General features: G+C 41.0%; 1 protein-coding gene across 1 annotated transcript in view; it reads right to left on the reverse strand.

The window, feature by feature from the left end:
* Nucleotides 1-24,344, reverse strand: part of fbxw4 (F-box and WD repeat domain containing 4) — an 84,943-nt gene that overhangs the window by 42,143 nt on the left and 18,456 nt on the right. The gene's annotated exons all lie outside the window — the stretch shown is intronic.

Below are 24,344 nucleotides of genomic sequence, written 5' to 3' on the forward strand. Positions count from 1 at the left end.
TAACGAGGCGGCTGGCTTGCTGTACGCTAGCATCGCATAGCCTCCTTTCTGTGACAATCAAAACACCTCGGTCACGAATATAGCAATTTCTAGTGAGTTGTAATTCCAGGTTGTCCGTTCTATGTACCAGAGATCTTGCACTAGAGATATAAAGACTTTGTAGCGGTGTCTTATGATGGTGACGCTAACGTCATTGTAAATCCAACTGGTGAAGCCTCCGAAGCGGGACGCGCCCCGGTGCAATATGATTGGCTGTCGTGTTGCTGGAAGGATATAACACAAAAGTCTAGTACTGCCTAAGGCTCCAGTGTAAATCCATAGCCATCTTGGCTTTGCGCTAATGTGGAAAAAAAAAGAAGAGTTGTGCAAACAGACCGCAGACAAACCGAAAGCGTCAAATTGATCGGTTTGTATGATTTTCAAAAACCATTCCACCCCTAATATATACGGTACATACTGTACTCACATACGTGTGTTTATGCATTTACAGCATTTTTTTAATTTGATCTTTTTTTTAATTACATTGTTCAATAGCAAATTTACACCAGACATGGCTTTACGTATCCATAAACGTATTTTTGATGATGATTTGAAAAAAAAAAAAAAAAAAAATACGTCTTTACTTTTTTTCTAGCAAATCAGGCTTCGGAGACATCTAATTTTTTTTTGCTTTTAAATTTGACCTACTGTATAAAAGCAATATGGATTTGACCATGTTTTGTAATTTATAACTATGATGTTCCAGAAAACAAATCCACTAGTTACTGAACCTAGCCCTTAATTGATAAATATAACTAAATGTATTACATATGATACTATCATTATTGTTAAAACCTTTTAAACAGTTAATGTAGAAAAGTTAACTTCAATCCTTGATTAAATAAATAAATACATTGTTGACCAGTGTTATTACTTTTGTCAGTTTCGAGTTATTCTGGTAAGCATCGGATATTTTTCATTCATTTTTTCTCTGCATGTATACGCACATCAACATTGCACTCGTTTGTCACTCCCACGCTGCTATGCATGGACACACGCAAACGCGCTTGCACACACACGCACGCACACGGTAACCTCACACCCTGTGGTGCCACCTACCCCCTGTGGCCCTTTTGGCTTCTGTTTCTGTGTAAGGTCACCAGGACATTCCTCAAACGGCCCCTCGGCTCTGTTCAGCCAGATGAAACGTTCACATTGGACACCACACTAATATGAGATGGCTGATTCTGCATACCGTATTTTCCGGACTATAAGTCACATTTTTTTTTCATAGTTTGGCAGGGGCGCGACTACTCTGGAGCGACTTACGTGTGAAATTATTAACATATTATATTGTATCTCTTTCCTTATCAACGTCAGCAAATAATACACCAAACAACCACAGGAGGGCGTTCTAAGGCTGCATATAAACCTGCATTACATATTGACTTTACAACGGGCAGAATAACATGTATAGTGTATATCATTTCACATCGTACGATAAGATAAATCTAAAAGCTATTAAAATACATAAATAATTTAAACGGTTAAAATCTAACTTTTTGATAAATAAGTAATTAAAATAGTATGATAAAGACAATTTGACTGTCTATCAATATACATCCATACAAAATAGTGTACTGTTGCTTTAAGACATTGGCTGGGGTCTTGCATCCGCCACACATACAGAGCTGAGAGCGGGGAAGAGAACAAAGAGATAATTACGACTGAATACATAAATACTTTTGGAGACTTGGAAACATTCTACACGGTCGGGGATAAATAAAAGACTTATTTAATCGATCTAAAAAAGTTTTGGTGAGTTTAAAGTTATCTTACCGTAACTTTCTTGCAAGCTACATGTGTGAATGTTAGCTAAATGTTAACATCGTAGCTCAGTGGAAATTATGTGTACTAAGAGAACAATTAATTTCCTCCAAAAATGCGACTTACACTCCAGTGCGACTTATGTTTTTTTCTCCTTTATAATGCATTTTATGGCTGATGCAACTACGGAGCGACTTATAGTCTGGAAAATACGGTAGTTGTCCGTATTCATTGTTTTTGTTCCTAATCGAGCGAAAAAGCAAAATATTAAAATAATAACAATAAATATTATTTTATTTAAATATTTAATGATAATGAAATAAGTTTTGTAGTGAAGAGTTTTGTTGTTGCGACTACGTTGATTTCAAAAGTGATTATTTGGACTGGTCTGCAGTAGATCAAGTTCAAATTAAAGATGAACAACGTTACTTTCACAAACCAAATATCTCATTGTGAGTATATATATATATATATATATATATATATATATATATATATATATATATATATATATATATATATATATATATACACACACACACACACACACACACACACACACACACACACACACACATACAGGTTTGGAGATTTAGAGATTCCCTGACATTCTTCCTTGCAGATCCTCTCCAGTTCTGTCAGGTTGGATGGTGAACGTTGGTGGACAGCCATTTTCAGGTCTCTATAAAGATGTTCAATCAGGTTTAGGTCAGGGCTCTGGCTGGGCCAGTCAAGAACAGTCACAGAGTTGTTATGAAGCCACTCCTTTGTCATTTTAGCTGTGTGCTTCGGGTCATTGTCCTGTTGAAAGGTGAACCTTTGGACCAGTCTGAGGTCCTGAGCTCTCTGTAAGAGATTTTCCTCTAGGATATCTCTGTACTTGGCCACATTCATCTTTCCTTCAATTGCAACCAGTCGTCCTGTCCCTGAAGCTGAAAAACACCCCCACAACATGATGCTCCCACCACCACATTTCAGTGTAGGGATTGTATTAGGCAGGAAATGAGCAGTGCCCGAGTTTCTTCACACAAAAAGTTCAATCTTCGTCTCATTGGACCAGAGAATCTTATTTCTCATAGTCTGAGAGTCCTTCATGTGTTTTTCACCAAACGTTATGCGGGCGAGGTTTCCGTTGTGCCACTCTGGCATAAAGCCCCGACCGGGGGAGGGCTGCAGTGATAGTTGACTTTGAGTAATTTTCTCCCACTCTCCGCATCTCTCGAGCTCAGCCACAAAGATCTTTGGGTTCTACTTTACCTCTCTCACCAAGGCTCTTCTCTCACAATTGCTCAGTTTGGCTGGACGGCCAAATCAAGGAAGAGTTGTGGTTTTCCCAAACTTCTTCCATTTGAGGATTAATGGAGGCCACTGTGCTCGTTGGAACATTGAGTGCTGCAGAAATTATTTTGTAATCTTGGCCAGATCTGTGCCTTGCCACAATATCTGTCACTGCTCTCCTTGGTCAGTTCCTTCGACCTCATGATTCTCATTTGCTCTGACATGCACTGTGAAGGTAAGGTCTTATATAGACAGATGTGTGCCTTTCCTAATCAAGTCCAATCATCTTAATCAAACACAGCTGGACTCCAATAAAGGAGCAGAACCATCTCAACAAAGATGAGAAGAAATGGACAGCATGTGAGTTAAATATTAAGGTTTTTTGCAAAGGGTCTGAATACTTATGACCATATGATATTTCAGTTTTTCATTTTTAATACATTTTCAAACATTTCCACTATAGCTGGGCCGTTATCGGCGGTAACGTGCAGCGTTAACACGAGACTCTCATCGCGCGACAAATAAAATATCGCCGTTAATCTGATTTAGTACCGGCGGGTGCGTTCTGCTCGCCGATTGGCTGTCGCTGACGCCTCCGTCTGGGCCGGCCTTGATAAAACTATGGCTGTGTGCACCTTGTGCAAAGCGGCATTAGTTTATTGTAGAAGTTCCTCAAGTCTCAAATACCACCTTAAAGCAAAGGACCTCGATGCTAGCAAGGATGATGCGCTGATATTGCCGGGAAATGTGCTTGTCAAATGGCAATAGCTGAATGCAGCTGAGGCAAACCAGTAAGCACAGCTCAATCAGTCAAGCTAACAAATATTTGGGCTCAGTGGATTGCCGCCAACTGCCGACCTGTCAGCACGGTTGAAGATTATGTACTTGCAATGGTTCTGCAGGCGGCGACCCATCGTACAAACTTTCCACGAAGCGAACCATTGCGAGGAGTGTCGCTGAACTGCACGCCGCAGAGAAAAATTCCAAAGACGACAAATTAGCAGGGGCGGCATATGTAGCGCTAACTGGGGACTATTGGACATCTGTCAACGACAACTACCTCAAAGTTACAGTACATTTCGTCGACTGCAATTGGGAGCTTCACTCTTTCACCTTGGGTACGTTGTGACTGTTTATTTAACATTTGCAAGCTAATCTAACGTTAGAGCTAAACTATAACATTAGTTGTGTTTAATCTACACAAGGATACAATGATTTTTTTTTTTGGTCACATAGTTACATGGTAAAACGCCTTTATCATCAAGTCAATCATCTTAGATGTGCAGGGATATGTCCAGAAATTGTGCATGTACCTGAATGGCAACTTGGCAGGGTAAAAATAACTTGAAAAGGGGCCAGTGTATTTGGGGGTAGTTTGATTGCATGTGTGAGCGTGTATTGATTGCATGTGTAATTGTGTGTTGAGAGTGGGTGTATGTGTTTGTCTGAAGAGTGTGAGAATATAAGGGAAAGTTTGCGTGCGTTAAAGATAAACAGAGGGAGTAAGTGCAAGTATGGGCAAGTATAGAAAGTAGGGACGACTGCACTCTGCAAAAGGTAAAATTCTTTACCGAGTTTATTTTACAAAAATTACCAAAGATTTTTTATAGTGCTTGGGATTTAAGCAATTTCACTTGGAATGATAATGCTGCCAAGACAAATGTACTTATTTCAAGGCAATTTAATGCAGAAATAAGTAAAAAAAAAGTTTGTTCTATTGTCAGATTTTTAAAATTCAATTCCAGAAAATGTAAACAAGATGATCTGCCAAGATGATGGTGGAAGAAGGATAAGTAAAGACTGTCCTGGAATAATAGACTGGTCTCATTGCCTCGTGCCATGTCAAACAGATCTGGTTGATATTGTTAATTAGGCTGTTCGTATACATTCTTGCCTATCTTTATCAGTAAGTAAAAGACTTATTTTTCATCAGCAAGTTTCATTATTTCGGTAACACATGTTGCTGTTGTCAAAATTTAAATGAACCATTTTAATCTATATTAATCTACACATAATCAAGATTAACCCCAGTATTGGAGTGATATTAATCTAGATTAAAAAAAATAATCTATGCCCAGCACTGTGATTTCTACATTTCTGATTTTGTTTCTGTCAAGGTGGTGTGCTTCGTGTACATTAATGAGAAATAAAATGAACTATTTTGATTTTGGCAAATGGCTGCAATGGCACAGAAAGTGAACATTTTCAAGGAGTCTAAATACTTTCCACACCCACTGTAGTGTAGTGTTGTACTCAAGGTTCATTATTAGATGGATTGCCAAATTTTAATACAGTGGACCCCCACGATTGAGAAAGTGATTGATTAGATGTTAGATTAGAGCCCACATTTTAAATGTAAATTCGCCTCCTCTTTTGCAACAACATAAACGTTAGCATCAGCAGCTAACAGGACAAAGCAAAGTGTTATATACCATGCTTAATAGTTGTTATGGTGACATAACTACAGATGACATCTCACATCTGAATAACAACATGCTCATAAATGCTCAATATTTGTTTCCTTGCTTTGTTTAGATGTGCGATTTCAGTAACATGTCTTCCTTCTCTAAAAGTATACATTAATACATTAATTTAATATACATTAAATAAAAAAATTATACATTCATTTTAAAAAAGAAACGCTAGTTAATGTGGTGTTAATTCACACTCCTTTATTCACTCATTACATGGTACTCAATACACCAAGCCTTCCTGTTTGCATGCTTGTAACCTTTAAGCAAAGACAGCGATCTTATGTAGTGTGTTGTCGCGTGGTGTGTTGAGACACATTTTGGTACACTTTTTACTGTGAAAACACGAATTAAAACATGGGGAACATGGACACTCAGTATGTTTACAAGTATTAAATAAAACTGAACCATTGCACAGATTAATTGAAACCTGTTTTCAGATATTTCCAGGTAAACGATTAAAAACATTCATCCAAAGAATTCCATACCGGATCGGACACAGCCAGGGTTAAAAACGACCGTCATCGGCGTCGTTAATCTACAGAGCACCAGTGGAAATTCAGATACTGTGGGTTGAAGACGAAGGAAAGTTGGAATGTGGGTTCATAGACTAAAAGAGAAGAGTAAAGCACAGAGCCAAGAAATCAAAAAAGTGGGAATTTCGAATATTAGGACTATGACTACAAAAAGGCAGGAAGTTGGTTGACATAATTAGGAGAAAGGTAGATATACTGTGTGTACGGGAGACCAGGAGGACAGACAGCTCGAATCTTAGGCGCAGGGTTCAAATTGTTTTATCATGGTGTAGATTGAAAGAGAAATGGAGTACACGTTCTCTTAAAGGAAGAGTTAGCTAAGGATGTCCTGCAAGTGAAAAGAGTGTCAGATCGCATAATGAGGCTGAAACTTGAAATTGAGGTTATGTTAACTAGTACTACACGGCAATTAGTGGTTATGCCCCACAGGTAGGATGTGAACTAGAAGGGAAAGGAAATCCTGGAAGGAGCTGGACCAGAAATAGTTTTAAGCATCCCAGGTGGGGAGAGATTCTGGATTGGTGCTGATTGTAAAGGACATGCTGGTGAAGGAAACAGGGGTGATGAAGAAGTGATGGGTAAGTTAAGTATCCAGAAAAGGAACATGGAGGGTCAGATGGTTGTGGACTTTGCGAAAAAAAGGATGTAAAGGGCTGTAGTGAACATTTCCTTCAAGAGGAGGCCGGACCACAGGGTGACCTAAAAGAGCGGAGGTAGAAGTACATGGCTGGATTACAATTTGTGCAGACCATGTCATCTGAAGAAGGTTTCTGATTGCAAGGTAGTGGTTGGGGAGAGTGTAGCTAGACAACATAGGATGGCGGTGTGTAAGATGACTGTTGAGGGTGAAAAAAAAATGAGAAAAAGGCAGAGCAAATGTCTTCTGGTATGAAAAAGGAAAAGCAGACTTGGTGGTGGAAACAGAAAGTGCAGGAAAGCATCCAGGAAAGGAGGTTAGGGAAGAATATGTAGGACATTGAGAAGACTCAGGGAAGGACACAAGAATACAAACAGATGCGAGGTAGAGCAAAGGCAAAGTGGCAAAGGCCAAAAATTACGCTTTTGATGGCATGTCTGCCTGTTTGGACAGAAAAGAAATTGAGATGGAAATGATGTGCAGCAGGTTAGGGTGATTAAGGATAGAAATGGAAATTTTGTTAACTGGTGCCAGCAGTCTGCTAGATAGGTGGAAAGAATACTTTGAAGAGAAGGAAGAATAGAAGAGGCCAGTTGGTGGACAAAGACATAACAATTCCTGATAAGGAAGGAGTTACAAAGCACTAAAAAGGATGAAAAGGGCAGTTGGTCCTGATGACAGAAGTGTGGAGGTATGGAAGCATCTAGGAGAGGTGGCTGTGGAGTTTTTGACCAGGCTGTTTAATAGAAGGTGAGAAGACACCTGAGGAAGGGAGGAAAAGTGCGCCGGTGTCCAATTTCAAGAACAAGCATGATGTGCGGAGTTGCTTGAACTGAAAAAAACAGCCTTAAAGCGTGATGTTTCCAGCACCATGCTTCATAGTAGGGATGGTGTTCTTGGGATGGTACTCATCTTTCTTCCTCCTCCAAACACAGCGAGTGTGGTTAAGGCCAAAAAGTTCTGTTTTGGTCTCATCTGACTGTATGACTTTATCCCATGACTTCTCTCGATCATCCAGATGGGCTTTGGCAAACTTCAGCTTGGCCTGGGCATGTGCTGACTTAAGCAGGGGAACCTTCTGTGTGATGCATGACGCCTTAGTGTATGACTACCTCTGAAACAAGGGTCCTACCTCTCTTCAGGTCAATGAGCGGCCCCTTCTGTGTAGTTCTGGTCTGATTGCTCACCTTTCTCAGGATCACTGAAACCCCACGATGTGTGAGCTTGCATGGAGCCCCAATCCGAGGGAGACTAACAGTCATCATTAGCCTCTTCTATTTTCTGACAATTGTTCCAACCATTGATCTTCTTTCACCAAGCTGCTTGGCAATTGCCACATGGCCTATTCCAGCCTTGTGGAAGTCTACAATGTCACTGGTGTCTTTTAAAAGCTCTTTGGTCTTGCCCATGGAGGTAGTTGGAGATTAACTATTTGTGGGGTGCATATGTGTTTTTATGGAGCTAACAACCACGAACAAGTAGAGCTGTCCCAACTAGTCGGGATAGTCGACTTGGCCGATGACGTAAATACGTCAGGACGCACAACATACCGTCGACGTCAAGTATCGATGACGTAAAATACGTCGGCACGTACGTACGCTCGAGTGTCGATGACGTAAATACGTCAACACGTGCATTGCGTCAGTTGTAAACAAGTGCACACAGTAGAAATGGCAGAGGCGCCGGATACCAGCTTCCCCGCTAAAAAAGCGGAAAAAATGTATGGACATACTTCAAAGAAAGGTCGAGCGAGTTGGTCGTCTGCACCCTCTGTAAACCTGATTTGGCGTACCACACATCATGGCACATCAGCCATGAATGAACAATTTAATCGACGTCACTCAGGAGTACTACTGGAAGACAAGAGAAAGCAGAAAGCTGGAGTATCGTAAATCCATCTAACTAACTAATATCCCCCGGTTTTACTGAAATTGCTGCTATGTATTAACGTGCATCGTTTCATTTCTCGAAGCAGCGGGTCAAAGTTACGCCGTGTTGTGTTTCAACTTTGTGCATTATGTAGCGAACGTTCGCGGAGCTCTTTCACTCCAGTCAAATTGTGTTGGTGCTTGTAGGTAATGTTACGATGGTTTCGGTGCTTTATGTACCTATAAACAGTAACACGCGACATCAGTTTATACATTTGCTCCAGAAGGCTCTCTGTGGGCGCAGCACAGCATGCAGATTGTATTGAGGATGATGTCCTGCTCCCGTTGCTTTATAAAAAAAAAAAACTAGAGGAAACACTGGCCTGCGAACCATAGTCCGTGACTGTACTAATATATAATGTGTGCTTTTTTTTTCCATTGTTATATTTAAGTATGCACTGCTTTATCTGTTTCAGGTTTAAGCAAACTGATGTTATTTATTTTTTTGTTATTTATTTTTGTTAATTCTTTTACTTGGGCTGCTGCTCATGCACATACACATTGTTTCACCGTTATGTGTAGATAAATACCTCATTCGTGTTCACACGTCATGATGCCTTCCTAAAAGAGATGTGACTGTTCATTCAATTTCAAAAGTTTTTTTTTTACTTTAATAAACAAAGAATTTAAATAAGCTTTCAGAAGTGTTTTTTGGAATTAATAATCGTCAAGTCAAGAATAATCGCTAGATTAGTCGAAAAATTAATTGTTAGACTAATCGACTAATCGTAAAAATAGTCGATAGATTAATAGGGAGAAAAATAATCGTTTGGGACAGCCCTACAAACAAGTGCTACTAATTTAGATTAATAAATGGATTGGAGGTGGGCCTTTTAGGGCAGGGTTCCGTATTTTTATTTTATTTTAGATTCTGTCTCTCACAGTGGACAATTTCAGACCCCTCCATAATTTCTAAATGGGAGAAGTTGCAAAACTGCAGGGTGGTCAAATATCTATTAACCTTACTGTATGTTCCAATAGTACAGGAGAAGTAGGAGGGTAGCAAAACATTTGTGAAGTGTACTTTAGATCTGACAGAGGAATTTCAGGTGGAGGTTGAGCTGAATCAGGGATCAGCTCTAAGACCCTTCCTCTTTGCAATTGTGATGGATAGGCTGACAGATGAGGTTAGACTGAAATCCCCATGGACCTTGATGATTGCAAATGACAGTGATCTGCAGTGAAAGCAGGGAGCAGGTGCAGAAACATTTAGAAAGGTGAAGGCATGCGCTGGAAACGACAGGAATGAAGATTTGTAGAAGACAGAATATGTGTGTGTGAATGAGAGAGACGGAGGCGGAGGAGTGAGGCTACAGAGAGAAGAGATAGCGATGGTGGGGACTTGAAATACTTAGGGTCAACAGTCCAGAGCAACAGTTAGTGTGGTAAGGAGGAGAAGAAACGGATCCAACCAGGTTGAAGCGGGTGGAGGAAAGCGTCAGGGGTGTTATGTGATAGAAGAGTCTCTGCTAGGACGCAGAGAAAAAGTTTATAAAACAGTGGTGATGTACAGATTGGAAACTGTGGCTCGGAAGAAATTACACAAATCAGAGCTGGAGGTGGTGGAAATTAAGACGGTGAGGTTTTCTTTAGGAGTGACCAGGATGGATAGTATTGTATCCTGATATGCACGAATGTGCTGTCACCTCATTGGTCACAGAGCACATGAAGGCCTAGGACTGTTACCGTAAATCGCCATATAACGGGAATTGTTGTTCATTAATTCCATCCACATTTTACAGATTATTGTTTACTCTGACGGTATTACGGGACGAAGTGCATTCCTTTACAACTCAATACGCGACGCGTACTGATGTACCTAAATACGGGACAATTCCGTTTTTCAAGGGACGGTTGGCAACCCTAACCAGAACATCTGCGATAGGTCAAAAACAAGGATAGATATTTTGGGGGAAATGTTAGAGAGAGCCGACTTAAATAGTTTGGACACACATGGTTTAAATCAGTGGTCTCAAAATTGCGGTCCGGGGGCCATTTGTGGTCCCTAATTGACATAAAAGGTTAATGTTAGTGTGGCCCCCACGTTTTTTGCCCTGTATATATTTTGTTTCTTTTTTTTTCTAAATCACTTATAGACTACCATAGCTCAGGCTCATAATAGCTTTCGGCATAACATAATTCTGAAGTAACACCAAGTGAAAGGAAAAGATATCCTGGTACCGAGTCCTAGTCATGTCTTTTTCAAAACCTGAAACAAAAGGAGACAGGTTGGTGACGACAACAGCGAATATATAATACAGGACGCATTTTTATTTTTTCTGGTTCAGCATAGGGGGCACCCCAACATGTCTTGCATGCACAAAGTTGCGGTGCTCAAGAAATCAGATGTCATTGCTTAACAAGACATGCTTTGAAGTATGCCAAGTAACAGGTATGGCTGGGAGATATTGTCCAAACATAACATCTCAAATGTTTTCACACACCCACAAAAAAAATCCCAGAATTTTATTTTATTTTCCACCAGTTTTTAGTGTTTATCAGTTTTTGTTTTTTTGTTTTTTTACACGGAATCGAGTGTCGACTGCTTTACCTGAAACCCCTTTTTTTGTGGAATACTTGATGTGGCCCAGACACATCCAGCTTGAGACCCCTGGTATAGTTAATATATCAGTACAGGAGTGATGAGTATAAAGCAGCCGGGAGAGATAGCAAGAGGAAGTTGCTATCAACTTAAAAAAGTCAATATATTCATTTGAAAAAAAAAAAGGCACAGAATGTCTATGAACGACATCTGCAATCTCTGTATCAATGTATAACACAAGTGTATTTTACCATAGTAACATAGTAACATAGTAAATACAGTAAATGTACTTTTAGGAGCCAGGCTGGCCTGCAAGTAGCGAAAATCAGTGTATAATTGACGCCAACTAAAACACACACACAGACACCCACACGCACACACACATGCACTAGTAGACGTCGTGGAATCACTTAAAAAAACTGCTATTTCAAATCTTTCAGCTATTGTGCTCGAAACTGTGTTTGTTTCTGTTGACTAATCATGACAGCTAACAATCAGGATCTTTGCTACCACTTGTTACCAAACTTCGGGGTCAAGCTAAATAAGAAATTTAAATGTTAAAGGGATACTTCATTTATGTATTCAATTTGCAGCAGTAAAAAGTTAATATTTTGCCTAGGATTAAATAGATAACTTCATTATTTGTCATATACAATTAAATACTTTAAAAGCAATTTTAAAAATAATTCAGGTGGCCGCCATGTTTATTGTCATTAGGTAACTGTCATGTGTGTAAACATTGGACTGCACTGCACTGCACAATGATACACACACAGCTACGCAGATTGTATTGCATCTAGCGTTAATCCTGAAAGAACGAAGCCATATTGTTTTCAGCCAGCCCTATAAAATAAGTCTACCGAGTGAGATTTCACTTTTGATGTGAAGATGCAGCACCGATTAGTCCTTTGATGGCACAAAATACACTGTGGCTCAGGGGGTGGAGCGGCATGGTCCTTGTTCGCTAGCTACACACGAATGGACAATCCTTGAATTAATTTATGTTGCCTTGCACGGGTTATCAAAAGAGTGCTGCTTTGGTCCAGTGTCTCAGCGGCTTAAATTACTCTGCTCGCATTTGTGAATGATTCCCCGCCGCAGGGATGGTGGGAGTTTTGAGAGGAAGCACAGATCCTCCCTCAGGCTGATCAGATCAGTCCCACCTTTGGCTCGTTAAAAATACTCAGCACAGTGTTGGATTCGAAGGTCACCCACGTGGCGTGTCCCCACCTAAAACTGTAAACCACTCCTCATCCTTGAAATGTTGTGTACGAATGAGTGCTTCTGTTTTTAATAGGTTCTCAGCGAGAACTGTGATGGCTGGCTTTACTTGGCTAATGTGGCGGAACCAGAAGAGTTCACTTCACTTTGCTGTGACAACACAAATCTACAATCTTTGTCTGAATGTTTTATATATATATATATATATATATATATATATATATATATATATATATATACACAATTTTATGTATCTGTATTTAATTCTATATTAACCTTTAAGGTGGTGATTTTTTGGTCAAATCTTGGTGAAATGATCAGAGCTGGGCACTTGACCCTTTTTTGCCCATCCGGCCGCGAACCTCCACCCTTGACCTGGGTACCCTTCCGGCCGCGACCCCCTTGCCATATTCATAAACATTGTCGGCCCCCGCCCCGTTCCGACCGGCAAAAAAAAAAAAAACTTGCATGATGCCCCCGCGGGAGAGATGCTAACGGATGAGGTTTATTTAAAGACAATTAGCTGGCTAATTTACTATTCAAACCCGCAGTGGACAAGCTTCAAATGCGCCACTTACTCACTTACTAACTTCCATTGCGAGCCCTAGGGTTGGTTTTGTCGTATTGTATAATTATTTGGGTCCAACAGACGACAACTCTGCAAGCATTCAACAAATTACTTATTTTCCAGACTTCCCCTCCTTCATACTTCCCGGCCTTCAAAATAAAGCATGCCAGCAAACCACTACACAGCAGTTTTGCTACGCCGTATTCCCGGAAGTAGGAAAATGCATGATGTGGCCAGCCCAGTCAAGAACGGTCACACAGTTGTTCTGAAGTCAATTCTTTGTTATTTTAGCTGTGTGTTCCGGGTCATTGTCCTGTTGAAAGGTGAACCTTTGGCCCAGTCTGAGGTCCTGAACACTCTGGAAGAGGTTTTCTTCCAGGATATCTCTGTACTTGACCGCATTCATCTTTCCTTAAATTGCAACTAGTCGTTTTGTTCCTGGAGCTGAAAAACACCCCCACAACACGATGCTCCCACCACCACATTTCACTGTAGGGATTGTATTGGGTAGGTGATGAGCAGTGCCTAGGTTTCTCCACACATGCCGCTTAGAATGAACACCAAAATGTTCAATCTTGGTCTCATTAGACCAGAGAATCTTAATTCTCATAGTCTAGGAGTCCTTCATGTGTTTTTCGCCAAACTCTATGCGGGCGAGGCTTCCCTTGGGCCACTCTGCCATAAAACCCTGACCGGTGGAGGGCTGCAGTGATAGTTGACTTTGTGTATCTTTCTCCCATTTCCCTACAGCATCTCTCGAGCTCAGCCACAGTGATCTTTGGGTTCTACTTTACCTCTATCACCAAGCTCTTCTCCAACGATTGCTCAGTTTGAATGGACGGGCAGGTCGAGGAAGAGTTGTGGTTTTCCCAAACTTCTTCCATTTGAGGATTATGGAAGCCACTGTGCTCTTAGGATCCATGAGTGCAGCAGAAATTCTTTTGTAACCATGGCCAGATCTGTGCTTTGCCACAATTCTGTCTCTGATCTCCTTGGGCAGTTCCTTTGACCTCATGATTCTCATTTGCTCTGACATGCACTGTGATCTGTAAAGTCTAATATAGAGAGGTGTGTGCCTTTCCTAATCAAGTCCAATCAGTTTAATTGAACACAGCTGGACTGCAATAAAGGAGCAGACCATCTCAATGAAGATAAGAAGAAATGGACAGCATGTGAGTTATATATGAAGTTTTTTTGCAAATGGTGTGAATACTTATGAGCACATCATATTTCAGTTTTTCTTTTTTAAAACATTTGTAAAATGGTCTACATTTCTGATTTGTTTTCTGTCAAGATGGGGTGCTGAGTGTTCAATAATGAGAAATAAAATGAACTTTTGGCAAATGGCTGCAATGACACAAAGTCAAACATTTAAAGGGGTCTAATTACTTTCCGTACCAACTGTATGAAAATGCCTTGGGCTTCCTGCAAAGTGGGTGGCGGTTTGCACAAAAGAACTGTAATTTGCCCATAAACCAAAAAGAAGAAGGAAAAGGACAAGAACAAGACGACAAACAAGAAGAGCATTTATAAAGAGCAGTTGGAGTGGGCTACATGGTTTGGACTTTATTTAGCCTTGACCACAATGCGGAGCTGGATTCTGGTTAAGGTAACCCATTTTAAACTTAAAATGAAAACCTTTGGGCATTTTAGGAGTTAAAACTGCTGCAGGCCGCCATGGACTGAGGGACCAACGGACGTCTGATGGACTAATTGACGAACTACATGATGGACTGACTAACGGACTGACCATCTGATGATTACAAGTTGGTTTGGCTTGAAAAAATGACAGATGTACAAATGAAGGATGGGTACCTAAGCTGTTGACGGATGACGAATGACGGAACGTCAGAATTCTCATTGGATGCAATATGGACATAGCCCTCTGTTGAAAATATTTCCATAAAGGTGATATATATCATAAAGAGATGTGTTTTTCAGCTCTTCTTTGTATTTCCAAGCTAAACCAATTAATTACGACCAACCAAGACACATGTAAAATTATTAAAGCCTTCCTTTAATCAGCCCTGTGGCCATTTTCCAACTTTGCAATTTTGATCTAAGCCTAAAACTTTTAAAATATTGTCTGTTAGATAAAAAAAAAAAAAAAGATTCGAAATTCTAATTTGAAAATGGAAATAACAAATGATACATGGTTTCTTTTAATCACTCTATTTGGATGAGTTCGCAGGTAGAAACAAGGCGCTCTTTTTCATTGAACCCAACTAAACAAGTTGAAAGGAGCCTCACTGCCACCTGGTGTAGAGAAGACGCACAGTTTGGCCAAATATCGTACCCAGTGCAACTGGGATTTCACAAAGAAGTGTGGCAAAAGTGGAGATAATAACAGGGGCAACAAAGGACTGGGAAATTTGAGGAATGCTCAACACTTGTTTGGAACATTTCACAGATGATTGGATTGGAAAGGAGCATCACTGAAAGGCTTAGCTGTTCACAAGCAAGGACGGTGCGACGTTCATCACTTTGTGAACAAATGGATGATTAAATAGTCCAACAGTTTAAGAACATAAGTTCACATACAATTGGATGGAACTTAGACATTTCACTGTGGTCCATAGTATCATCTAAAATTTCAGATAATCTGTAAAAATCTCTGTATGTAAGCGGCAGGGCAAAAAAAAAAAAAAAATCAACAATGACTGCATGTGACCTTCGATCCCTCAGGCAATGCTGCATTAATAAAAACAGCAAAAAAGCCATCGTTGAGTAAAGGATATTGTCAGAAAAATTCAGAAAATCATTGTCAGTTAACACAGATTACAAACGTGAGTTACAACTCTACCATGCAAAGCGAAACCCACATATCAACCCCTAGAAACGTCACTGGCTTCAAGTCCACATTTCGAACTGTTTTTGGAAATCATACACGTCTTGTACACATTTATAAGAATTCCCCTGTCCCAGCTTTTGTGGGATCATTATATCCATCCATTATCGATTCCGCTTATCCTCACAAGGGTCACGGGGCATGCTGGAAGCTATCCCAGCTGTCTTCGGGCAATAGGCGGGGGACACCCTGAATTGGTTGCCAGCCAATCGCAGGGCACACAGAGACAAACATCCGCACTCACAACCACACCTAGGGGCAATTTAGAGAGTCCAATCAATTTACCATGCATGTTTTTGGAATGTGGGAGGAAACCGGAGCACCCGGAGAAAACCCACGCAGGCACGGGGAGAACATGTAAACTACATAGGGAGGCCGCAGCCGGGATCGAACCCACGACCTCTGAACTGTGAGGCCGATGTGCTAACCAGTTGACCACCGTGCCGCCCAAATCATTATATTCTATTTTGATTTGCCATCTATTTATGTTTGTATCTATATGTATTTATTTGCTTTACACAAGGTCCCAGCTTCATTGGAACTGGGGTTTGAATACATATACTTTTACAGTGTGTAAGTGTAGCAGAATTACTTTGGTACCGGATGGAGTGATTCCACTTGTCTAAACGTAATGGCTCAACAGCACCCCTATCTGTCATGCGGTGGATATAAATAGCTGGGTGTGTCGCAATTTCCGCAAATCATTTGTGTCACTGCCGAGGTGAGTTGGGTATCATTGTGCACTTGCTAGTGGACAATTAGCCACAAATGTTAACTTAACAATTTATTTCTTAGCGTGCCAATAACGCACCTATGTCAAAGTCAAGGCCCGTGGGCCACATCCGGCCTGCGAGAAGGTTTTCTACGGCCCCTGGGATGATATTGCTTTATTATTAGATCCGACCCGCAGCCCGCAGCAAGCCGGTGTGGGTAGCAGATCTGATCGGGTCCTTTGCGCCTGCCGAAGAAGTTACGCTTTAAAATATATTGTAGCGACTTCAAGAACACGCCGTCAGACGTAGTTTAATTATCATGTTTTTATTAGTCCAACTGGCTACTGTGGGCCACAGCCGACGCCAATACAGTACGACAACCGTTCAGTCAAAAAAGAGCAACGGCTCTCCTGTTCATCCTCCGCTACTCTCGCTCGCATGCCCTCCCATCCAGCGAACCGCGCGATGCATTCATTAACCTAGGAAACAACACAACTTGGCAAGACACAAATTCAACACAGACAACCCAATTCGTTACACTATTTCTATAATATATTTCTTTGCATCAATGTTTGCCACCCCATGGCTGTTCTACATGCTGACTGAAGACTTCTCGTCACTTTTTGTGGCTTTCAGAATCGGATTGTGGTGAAAAATTATTTGGAGTAAAACACATTTTATTAGAAATACTTGATGTTAGACATCTCACGTTGTTTTATTATTAGTAATTGTTGGCATTAGATAAATTAATTGAGTTTCGACGTTGTGCTGAGATGTCCCACACTGTGAGCAGGCATTGAACACTATTCAAGCGCTAAGTGCTGATAGTGACTTTTTTTTCCTCTTTCCTCCTTCGACACAGCTCGTAGCTTGTTCGTGCCAGCAAACTCAGTAGTTGCAGATTGCCCGTGTTTCACCACGTTTGTTGTTGTGTGTAAATGTTAAAAGGTGAGTTTAATCATTTAAGTTCGTGTCAGGTAACTGCTGTACATAATAGCCTAGATATGTCCTCGTGAGTGATGTCACGTTGATGAACACTTGTTAGTTATTTTGGCTCATATGCTAACTATTCTAGTGATGAAACGTGTGAATGTGTATTGTATGTATTGTTTGGCTGATTCATTTCTTAATACAGTGAATTGTAATGTTTAGGCATATTGTTAACAAATGGATATGCATTGGATGATGTTGCTGGGTTATTCTTTGTCTGTGTTGTTGCAGACCACAATAAATAGACGTGTCAAGTGGAATACGGGCCTGTGTTTTCTGACAGGATCAGCCACATTCATACCTTGCCACTCTAAAATAGGGTCAGCTGGAGACATCATACCAATCATATGATCCTCTCCGTTTTACTTCACATTATGCACAGTTCATACAATCTTGCAGCCCGAGTCAACCAGAAAATTGTTTCCAGTTTGGCAGGAGGAACGCAAACGGAAAAGACGTACGAGCTGCCTCGCAAAAGTAGCAGTAATGTACTTTATTTTATTTTTTATTTAGTAACTCCGAAGATAAAAACACAACAGCCAGGGGGGTGACAAACATAGACGCAAAGAAATATATTACAGATATATAAAGTGTGACATCATCAGCAGGCGTGAAGGACCCGATCCAATCTGGACATTTAAAAAAATCTAAATGAACATTCTATCAGTCCGGCCCTCGGCTTGTCGCAGAATTTTGTATTTGGCCCTCCATCCATTTGACTTTGACACCCCTGCAATAAGGACTTCTTCACGTCGAGTGTTTGCGCAGGCACATTTTCATTGTATTCCTTTTATTTTACATTTTGTGTGAATGTATATTGCCAGTTCATTTGTGTCACTGCCGAGCGTGCCGATAAGGCCTTCTGGTGCTGACCAGCGCACGTAGTGTGTTTGTGAAGACTGAAGTAAACGAGTCGAGCAACCATCACGTCTACTGTAACTAATTTCAACACTACACAACGCAGAGAGCAGGAGATTTGAGCTCCATCACCAACATAAAGGGTTACATAAATACTGTATGCATGCTCATATCTTATTTTCTGAGTTGGTGGTGGCTGTCTCTGTGGTAGCTGTGAGAATCGTCAATGAAGTGCGTCTCTCTTCAAGGGAATGGCTGTAATGCATGTAACTCTCCATGCGTTTAAGTAATTTAAGGTGAGTGTGTGAATGTGTAATGAGGGGGTTCAGAGTGAGCTGTGATTATTCTCACCTCCTGCCGTGTGCATCTTCGGGCCCTATGGGCCCCAGGAAAGGCGCCCTTGTTTTTAGCCTGTGGGAACGCACATTCTGCCCCCTTATCGCATTGTTGCAGCCTCTCTCTTTTCTTCTTTTTTTTAACTAATTGAATTCTTGACTCCTGAACCACAGGGACGGCTTGGGAGAGAGCAATGAGAAAGACATGAATTTCAGGCTTTTTCTTGAGGTTGAGTGGGGCAGAGCAGTGGGGGTGAAATTGGAGTGTGTGAGGTTGGGTGGTGGTGGTGGTGGGGGGGAGCACTCATAGAAGGCAGACTCAGGCTGGCTGGGTGGCTGCTGTGGCGTCAGCCTGTACTTTGATACTAAATGTCAAAGGTCAGCCCCCCTGGTGTTGGTGAGAAAGTGGCGAATAGCTGACGGTTTATCCAACAATCATTTTCTTCTTTTAAAATGTTCAAAAGCGCTTTTGGCCCCTGGAAGATCTTTGTAGTTGTGCTTGAGGAATTCGAGACAAAACAATTCTATCCCCCTCCCTGTTTTCACCTCTCTTCGGGGTAGCTTCTCCCTTCACTGGCTCCTGCCCAGGCCCCCTTTTTCCTACACTAATGGTCAGTGTTGCATGCATCCCACACCAGACCCACACAAACTCAAAATCGGGGCAGCGCCTTGTTTGGCAAGAATGTGGCAAAGAATAATGTGCCGACATAATTGGATTTCGGCTACTCGACATGAGAGATCATCGAAGCCAAACTAACAAATAATGTCTCTCCTGATGTGAGTCGCTGATAAAATCTGCACACACAATATAAAATTAGGAGGCCTCTGACTCCACCAAATCATGGACCACCTGTGCCCTCAGAGGCCTCAACATCATGAAAACAGTTATCTGATTAGTGTCCCGTTTAACTGTGATTGCGGTATTACACTGACGCGATGGCGCAGAACTGCATCAGAAAGAGTTGGGAGTTGCTCCGAAAACCATCAAACACCAAACCTCAAATAAACACCACTGGAAGAAGAAGAGCCACAAATGGGTCTATTTTCCTATAGCAAATGTGTTGGACAACTTTGTGGATTTTCAAAAACCTAATTATTGCTTCTTTAAACATAACACGTTTACTAAGAAAAACATTTTCCATCCTATGTTTCTGGTCCTTTAGCGATGTCTCTTCAACAAGCAAGTATTTATCAGGGCAGTGTGGCGAAGAGAGTCATGAGTGCAGGTGTCATGCTATACAGAATTACAGACAGTCCAAAAAAGGTTTGTGTTACTGTCGCAGTGGCCGAATTAATTCACCTGGCTCAGACAGGTGCAATGTGCGAGCTTTGAGGTTTACTGTATTTTGAATTGTGATATATAATCAAAAACACAATCACTATCATGTTAAGTTAGAATAATACAAAAATTTAAATTTTCTAAGCTGAAGCTACCCCGTCACAACAGACTCAAAGCAAGGCACTTGCATGTCCTGCATAATGGCAATCAATGGGGTAGATACTAAGGTACTGGACAAGGAGTGCATGAGAGTTGAGAACATTACATAAAATAAAATAGGAGGCTGAATCGATGAATTGACTATTTAACAAAAGGATAAACATGATCAGTTCTGTCCAAATTTTTTTTGGCTCTTTTGATTTTAATGCTCACTAAACAATAATGGACCAGACTGATGACTGCCAGTCCAAGTCTAACAGGTTTAAGGGCAGGATATAAACACCAAAAAAAGATCGCCAGACAGCCGTGGACCATTATTACTCACATAGATGCAGAAGAAATTCTAAACCGTCCAAAATTCCCCTGGTCATGTATTGGCTTAGTCACACCCACACAAGGGGTGTGTGCCTAAACAATGTGACTATGTATTCCAAACATGGTCTTAACTGGTCCAAACTAAATGTGCAGAAGGGTGCAATAGATCGGGAAAGGTGCAGAGCTTTCAGCTAGGGAAGGTCACAGCGACAAAACGGTTACCACCTATGTGCCAAAGAGGTACATTTTATTCTAACAGACAAAAACACTTGTTTACCCTCCCATTTTTCATGAGCTGAACTCAAAGATCTAAGACTTTTTCTACTTATACTTAAGGGCTATTTCCAGAGCTGGGCACTTGAGCCTTTTTTGCTGGTCCGTCCTCTATCCTTATTCATAAAAATCATTGTCCTTCGACCCCGTCCGTCCTCATCCTTTTAAAGCAGTTCAGTCCTTACGTCTGCCCCACCCAGCAAAAAAAAAAAAAAAAAAAAAAACGTCCGTGCATGACGCCGTGGGAGAGATACTAATGGCAGAGGTTTATGTAAAGCTCATTAGCTGGCTAATTTACTATTCAAACCCACTTAATTTATGGGCACCCACTTCTGGGTTAACAGTTTGATGAACCGCTTGCCACCACACGTTGTATGTGTGTAACGAGAGGAAGTGAGCGAGTTGAGAGTTGTGATGTAATGTAATGAGAGAGGTCAGTCTTTGAACGGCTGGGCGGAGACGCCCTGTCCACGGTTGAAGTTGTATTTAATCGTGGCGATTTACACCCAAATAAACTTCAACAAAGAGCCTGGATTACTGACCCACAAGCACAACCCGCTGTGGCGTACATTCGTCTTGTTCACTACCTCATTTTCCACCCAAACTCATTCTGTGAATTGAAGGACTTCCAGAATTATAAAACTATGAAGGCATATTTGTTTCCAGCTGCTTTCGTAAGGTGAGTGTTTATAATTTCCATCATGGCGACTAGAAGGCTGCGCAAAAGTGCTTCATTCACAGAGACTCTCGGAGCGGGCCAACTACCAACACAAGCACACGCGATACGTGCTTGACATCTACCTACCTAATTGGTAGGGCTGACTGATTTTTTCATAATGTGCAGCAATGAGGGATCAAGTGTTCTTAACCTTCTGTGTGATAACATGTAACAAGTTAAAGTTATCCAGGTTAGTGAGTGAGGGGAATGGGGTGAGAGGGGTTGCCTTGGGGGTAGTAATCTTACGCCTGGTCTGCTATTTCAACCATCAAATTGGAGGATTAATGATCTGGATAATCTAATCTTCTTGTGCTCCTCATAGCTCTGAGAACTTGTCCAAGGTCTGGACCAGACAGTCAAGGTATGTCAGGTACGTATGCTATTTCAGTGAACTGGATTTACAATTTCCTTCAAATTTTAAATATATGTGGATGTGAGATTTGAAAAAGTTCAACTTTTGTCTCATCAGTCTACAGAACAGAAGAGTCTGCAGTTCTGTGTTGATGATCATCAAGAGGTTTCTTGGTAAACGTAAAACCAAACTTTGTGTACTTTTCACCATCTGTTGCCTTGAAACTCTCTCATGATTACCATTTTTGCCCAGTGGTTTTCTGATGGTTGAGCCATGAACAATGATCTGAACTGAGGCCAGTGAGGCATGCAGTCTTTGGATGACGTTCTGGGTTCTTTTGTGACTGCCTGCATGCGTTATCATAGCACTCTTTGAGTAATTTTGTTTAGCCGGCCACTCCTGGGAAGGTTCAACACTGTTTCCAGTTCCCTCGATTTGTGAATAATGGCTCAGACCGTGGTTAGCTGGATAACTTTGTAACCTGCCGACTGATTTCAGTCAATTTGTTTCTCTCTTTTAAAAAAAAAAAAAAAAACACTATTTCTTCCGATTATGGCATGATGTATTTGTTTTCGAGACCTTGTGGCCTACTTAACCTTGTCTGACAGATCTTCGACAATTTTAGAGATTTCATGAAAAAACAAATCTGGCGGTAATCAGTGAAACAGAACTGAGATTTTCAAAATAATTGTGGTTAATGTATTTACTTGGGTTGTCTCTACAGCCATTTGAATGTACAGCCTTAAAGGCCAAGGTAGACCAAAACGACGTTGGCCAACAGTGACAGACGCTTACCCCCTATGGCGTCCGGCCGGCTGTCGACACGTCATGCTGGAAAAATACACTGCAACGACAGACAGCGACGCTTACCATTAAAGTACCTTCTGCGCATGCATAAGATGTAATACCCTTCCATACCATCGGTGGCGGTAGTCACTATTTTTCATTGGTAGAAAAATGGATGGATTATAAAAATGGTGGATTATAAAAACATAACCAATGCATTCAGCTATATTCTTCACTCATGATGAACTCCCACGCGAAGTATACCCTCACGTTCTTGACACGGTATTGTGAAATACTTACATTGTCAACCCTCGCTCTTGTACTTGTAAGAAGATTAAGGCAGCGAAAGTGTGCTCACTGTTTATCCGCATTTGTCACTTCCCGTTGGTGCTCCGAGTGCTGATTTGCTAGCTAACAGCCAATCAGAGTGACCAAATGTCACGACTGGCGACGCCGATTCAACATGCGTAAAGGCCCCCAGACGCTTACTGACAAGTTACGACACTACGACGGTGGTCACTACACCAATCAGAGGGCGCATTCAGACACCAATCACAGCACGCACAGTGCACGGTATGTGACACTCCCCGTCTCCCTGTTTGTTTGTATAGCGGGAAGCTATAGCGCAAAGTCACCACGAAGCAGAGTTGGTCCCGAAAAGAAACTCCACATCCACAGTGTCGATTTGGTTTGGCTTTTCCTCGGAGGAGAAAGCACAAACCAGTTATTTGCTAAGTTTGCAGAGACTCGGTTCGGACATCAGCGCCGACAGCCAAAGCAAACGGAGAGCAGACACATGGTAGCCAGTGGCAGCCGCTAGCTCCAAGCTAACGCAACCCACGGTAACACAGTCATTTAACACTGGCACTCCAGATGAAAAAACAAGCAAGCAGTGCAAACAACTAACTAAGGAAGTGACTTATTACCTTGCTGAAGACATGATTCCCATTAAAACAGTGGAAAAGGGGGGCTTTAAAAGACTCTTCAAAGTACTAGACCTGCGTCACGAGCTGTGTTTTTATGTTTACATCGTTACCTTTTATGTTTACATTCACTGCACATTTTGATAAAAATTGTCACTATTCAAATTAAAACCTGTTCAGAAAGCTTAGCTGACTTAAAATGTCTTTTTTTTTCTTTTTGAGTTTTATACACATTTTAAATATGTTTTGTATGTTTAACATGAAGAAAATGGTCAGAAATGTGCAAATTAGTCTTAAAAAAAAATGATGTAAAAAAGAATCATGATAAAATCGTTGATCGTGAGTTTATTTTGAAAAAATCGTGATATTATATTTTTGCCATATTGTCCATATGTCATGTTTATTTCCTTTATGAATCAATTTCCCATTATACTCTGCCTCATTGGTATGCAAAGTATTTGCCACCAATCCCCAGAATGGGAACAAGCAAATATGATCACAGAAACAAAGAGAAATTTAGTCATCTTGAGACTCCCTCTATAAATCTTCATAATGAACTTTGAAACCTAGTCGGAATATTGAACTTGGACCTGAATTTAACAACCACATTAATCGATAACATAAGCAGCTTTAAACTGCCTAGAATAAAAAATAGCCAAAATCAAAGGAATAGTGTCTGAACCTGATTTAAAGACTCTAATCCATACCTTTCTCTCCAGCAGATTAGACTACTGTAACAGCCTACTGAGCAGTATGTCCAGAATGCTGCTGCTAGAGTCCTGACTAGAACAAGGAAATACGAACGTAT

This window comes from Filicampus tigris, chromosome 11, assembly GCF_054856515.1.
Source record: "Filicampus tigris isolate MCC_2025a chromosome 11, RoL_Ftig_1.0, whole genome shotgun sequence".
NCBI classification, from domain to species: Eukaryota; Metazoa; Chordata; class Actinopteri; order Syngnathiformes; family Syngnathidae; genus Filicampus; species Filicampus tigris.